The 5,229-nt window shown below is 46.0% G+C and overlaps 1 pseudogene; it reads left to right on the top strand.

Annotated features, from left to right (window-relative positions):
• The first annotated feature begins 1,520 nt into the window (after positions 1 to 1,520).
• LOC119290042 lies at positions 1,521 to 4,124 on the top strand (annotated as a pseudogene).
• The last annotated feature ends 1,105 nt before the right edge of the window (positions 4,125 to 5,229 follow it).

Raw genomic sequence — 5,229 nt, 5'->3', positions numbered from 1 at the left:
GACTTTTATCCCAATATTAAAGAAAATCACAAACCTTTGATGATCATACATAAATAAATTTGAGGGAAGTAGATGGGGTAGGCTCACTGATGTTTGCCTTCCTCAGCTTCATTCCATTTCCTGCTGGCACCGTGCAAAAGTGTTTGAGGGAGCGTGTGGTAGTACAAAGAAGGCATGTGGATCTGCAAAGAGAAAAATATGAACTAACATTGCCTCGTCCAAATATTATCCAATTTGATTTGAAGGGCAACTGGGCAAGGGAAGGCAAATGAACGTAGCCTGTCCTGATCCAAAAATACGCCAAAAAATATTTAAGGACAGAAGATGGTTTCCACTAATAGTACTCGGCACATGAAGAACTGAAATCAGTTCTCCAACTATAAATTCCCGTGATAACAATACCACAAGAGGTTCCAAGATTTGAAATTAAGTTACGTGAAAATTGAAGGAAGAGGATGCAATACAAATTATCGAGGAAAGTGGATCAGGGAAAGAAACAAAGGGCACCTTGTTGCCGCTTCAGCTATTGATCTGCACCGGCACTCACGTGCTGGTCGCTGCGGATGGTGCGTACTAAAACCGCACCGGTAGAAGTCGCCCATTTTTCTGAACCTGCGCCTGTACACTGTCTGATAGGCCTACACCATCAATGGCCTTTGCTGAAGTGGAACCGTCGAGGTCATCGATTTCTCAGCGGAGTCGAGGATGCACTGTGATGCAATCGATCAAGGCAGTTGTGTTTGGTGAGGCAGCGTACCTTCGCAGCGCTGTCCCGTGGGATGTGCTTCTCATCTTGGCGACGGATCTGGCCGGTGCGCCTAGGTACAGGGAGGTTGGCGGCCAGCTGCGCTACCGATGATGGCCTGCAATGGACGGCAGGGTGGCCGCCGACTGCGCTACCAACATCGGCCTGCAGCAGAGAGGCTCCATCACAATCGGCCAGATGCGGGCGGTGCTGCACCGGATCTTGGTGGGCTACCTTGCGGAAGGCTTGTCGTGTTCGTTAATGCCCGAACGGTGGGTACCAGGGCACCAGTCGATGGTGCATGGCTTGTGGTTGATGGCGACAGTGGTGTATCGAGGGGGTAGTGGTGACTGGTGAGATCGCCGTCGTCGCCCTTTCTCCTCCCTGCTCGATCTGCTGCCATTATCCTAGGGGAAGAGTAACAGAACAACAGATCGTCTGACGGGCTGCTCTTTATGGGGTTTACACTAATGCGTCAGTTTACCAAGCCGTGTCCATAGTTGAATCACATAATTTGTAGAAAATAAAAAAGAAAAACAATTGTTGAGGTGGCACTTGCTGAGGTGGATAGGCTGCATGTCAAGAGAAATAGAATAGTGGGGATCAACTATTTAGGTATTATAGATTTGACTCAAAACTAGCTGTCCACAATGCTTCCCGGGAAAAGTCTGCCGCGTCGGCAAGACGTGACGAGACAACTGATGACGTCCACACAATGAGCATCTCAACCTTCGGAAAACTTTCTACGCCATAGCTGCAGCACTGCACTTCAGCTATGCACTGCTCAACCGACATTGCCAAGCTCGCCTTGCTCCTCCTCGCCACTGCAGCCATGTCATGTGGCTTCTTCGCCGTCGCCCATGCGCATGCGCGGAAGAGCTGCTGGCCGCACGAGAGGGACGCGTTGCTGGCCTTGAAGCAGTGCATCAACGACACTGACGGTGTCCTCGCCTCGTGGCAAAAACTGCGCCATGACTGCTGCCGCTGGACGGGCGTTGCCTGCAGCAACGAAACCGGCCATGTCACCGAGCTTCACATCGGTTACAGAAGATTGTTGGGCCAGATAAGTCCTTCCTTGCTTTCTCTCCAGCATCTCCAGTACCTAGATCTCAGCTTCACGTCCCTACTTGGATCAAACGGCAGCAGTGTATTCCTGAATTTCTTGTCTTCTTTGCACAACTTGAGACATCTCGATCTCGCCCACACGCCATACTCTGGTAGAGTATCTTGATCTCAGTTGGACATCCCTGCATGGTCTTGCTCCAGAGTTCTTGTTTTCTTACAAAAACTTGAGACATCTCGATCTCTCCAACACGCTCTTTTCCGGTACACTGCCGCCTCAGCTAGGCAATCTTTCAAAGTTGGAGTATCTCGATCTCACCAGCACGCTCTTTTCCGGTACACTGCCGCCTCAGCTAGGCAATCTTTCAAACTTGCGACACCTTGACCTCAGTTATATGCAAAATATACACACAGCAGATGTCTCATGGTTAACTCATCTGCATTTCCTGGAATATCTTGACATGAGTGACATAAATCTCGGCACCGCCAACGTGTTGCCTGTGGCCAACACAATCCCAACTCTCAAGGACCTCATTCTTAGTACCTGCTCGCTTCCAAACGCCATACACACCTAAACCTCACAAAACTTGAGCAGCTTGTCCTCCACAGAAACTATCTTGGCCATCAAATCGATACGAGTTGGTTTTGGAACATAACAGGCATCACAGGGTTAGACCTTGATGAAACCTATCTCTATGGTCCATTCCCTGATGCCCTGGGAGGTATGACATCCCTCCAATTCCTAAACTTTGTCAATAATGGCAATTCAGCCACAATGATGGTAGACTTGAAAAATCTCTGTGATTTAGAGCTCCTACGGCTTGATGGAAGTCTCGCATTTGGGAACATAACCGAGTTTTTAAGGAAACTGCCACAATGCTCGTCCAACAAATTCCTCTCCGTGTATTCGAACCACAACAATATGACAAGAATGCTGCCAGATATGGTTGGGCACTTGACCAGCTTAGAAAAACTTTCCCTTTCTAACAAAAGCATTACTGGAGCTATACCATCTAACTCAACAGGCCATCTTACTAGTTTGGGTCACCTTGATCTCAGTTTGAACGAGCTAACTGGCCAGATACCAATGTTAACGAGAAGCCTCAGAGGACTGGCCATCTCCATGAACTCCTTGTCAGGACCTTTGCCGTTAGATTTTGGAGCTCCAAATCTTACACAACTAATTCTCTTCTCCAATTACCTTACTCGTCATGTTCCTAGGGCTATTTGTGAATTGAAAAACCTTCTTTTGTTGGATCTACACAATAATCTTTTTGAGGGAGAATTTCCATGGTGTTCTGTGATGCCAAGCATGGAATTTCTGATCTTAAGTAACAACAACTTTTCTGGAAATTTTCCATCTTGGATTCAGAACAGCTCAAAATTGCTTTTCCTTGATCTTGCGGTGAACAAGTTCTATGGAACGTTACCCGCGTTGATTGGAGAATTGCTGAACTTGAGATTTCTGCTGCTAAACCATAACATGTTTTATGGGGATATTCCAGCCAACATCACAAATCTTATACTACTTCAGTACTTTAGTTTAGCAAGCAACAATATCTCAGGATCAATTCCATCGTCATTGTCAAAATTAATAGCAATGACACTAGAACATCCACAACGTGGTGGGACTAACTTGTATGTTCAAGAGGACATGAACAAGGACCTTTTGTCTGCGATGATGAAGCGGCAAAATCTGAAGTATGACATATATACAGTTTACGACAAGTTCGGCTTTGACATTTCACTCAACCACTTAACGGGTGGAATTCCAGATGAGATGACTTCTCTTAATGGATTGTTTACTTTGAATTTATCATGGAATCACCTGAGTGGAAAAATTCCTAGGAACATTGGGGCTATGAAATCACTAGAATCACTCGACTTATCAAGGAACAACCTTTCCGGTGAAATCCCAACAAGCTTGTCACATTTGACGTATCTAAGCTCCTTGGACTTGTCATACAACAATCTTGTAGGAAGAATTCCGACAGGACGTCAACTTGACACCCTCTACGCCGAGAACCCGTCCATGTACAGCGGCGATAATGGTCTTTGTGGGCCTCCTCTTAAAAAGAATTGCCCAGGCAACAATGCTTTAGAGCATGGTGATCAGCAGAGAAGAGAAAATGGTTATGATCCAGTGGTGTTCTTCTACTTTGGGCTGACGGCGGGCTTTGTGGCGGGACTCTTGGTTGTCTTTTGTGCTCTTCTGTTCAAAAGAGCATGGAGGAATGCTTATTTCCGCCTCTTTGACAAGCTACATGACAATGTGTACGTGTTTGTTGTTGTTACTTGGGGCATGATGACAAGTTAAAAACTGGTGTGCTAAATCAAATAAGGCTGATCTGATGCTGGTGTCATTCTACTGTTGAACTATATGAATAAATAAGAGTGAGGAAGTATTTAATAGCTTGTACAAGAATGTGTTTTGTTGAAGATTATAAGCTTGTAATATTTCTTACAAGTTACGAATATTTTGTTAATTAGGATCATGTACACCAATCTGATTGATAAAGATTCGGTTAGATCTCTATCTTTCTTGATTCCCAAATATGTAATCCTACCAACCTACATCATTGTTGCTGACGTCCTACAGCAGATGATCCTAAAATCAGCCGCTGCTGACAACAGTGTCCTTCATCACCCTATTTACCCATAGCTCCCTCCGACCGTGCTTCAGTACGCAGACGACACTCTAATCATTGCACACGCCTCGGTTGCAGTCGCAAATGCTCTAAAGAAAATCCTAGACGACTTTGCTTCGGCTACGGGCCTATGCATCAACTTTTCAAAAACAACGTTTGTGCCTTTGAATGTCGACCCCTCCGTCTCTCAACTAATCGCCCAAGCTCTGGAATATGCGACCGCCAGCTTTCCTCAAACCTACCTAGGCCTTCCCCTCTCGCCTCACAAGCTACCCCCCTCAGCTTTCCAGCCAATCATCTCTTCCTGCAGGAGTCTCCTACCTGGCTGGTGTGCAAAGCTTCTCAACCGTGCAGGTCGCCTCGTCCTCATTTCTTCTGTCCTTGACTCCCTGGCTACGTACTTTATGTCCGTCTTCAAACTGCCAAAAAAGGTTATCAAAATGTTAGACTCCATTCGTAGTGCGTTCTTTTGGGCTGCTGAGGAAACGTGCACCGGCTCCAGATGTCTAATTGCATGAAAAAACGTTTGCAAACCTAAAGTTTATGGTGGTCTAGGCATCAAAATCTTGCTTTTCAGAATGATTGTCTGCTTATGAAGTTTGCCTTCAAATACCCCAACAACAACAACAGCTCCAACCCGATACCTCGGATCTCCTGGCTTGATAAACAGCACCTATATATGTAGCCTACCTCACGTGGCTACGTGCTCCAACCCCTCCTTTCTAACCAAGGGTCATACAAACCTAGCTTCCCAAACTACTATCCATCTCCTTT

Source organism: Triticum dicoccoides, chromosome 4A (assembly GCF_002162155.2).
Source record: "Triticum dicoccoides isolate Atlit2015 ecotype Zavitan chromosome 4A, WEW_v2.0, whole genome shotgun sequence".
Taxonomy (NCBI): domain Eukaryota; kingdom Viridiplantae; phylum Streptophyta; class Magnoliopsida; order Poales; family Poaceae; genus Triticum; species Triticum dicoccoides.
The sequence above is the reverse complement of the archived record's forward strand: the minus strand, read 5'-3'. Positions and strand labels throughout refer to the sequence as shown.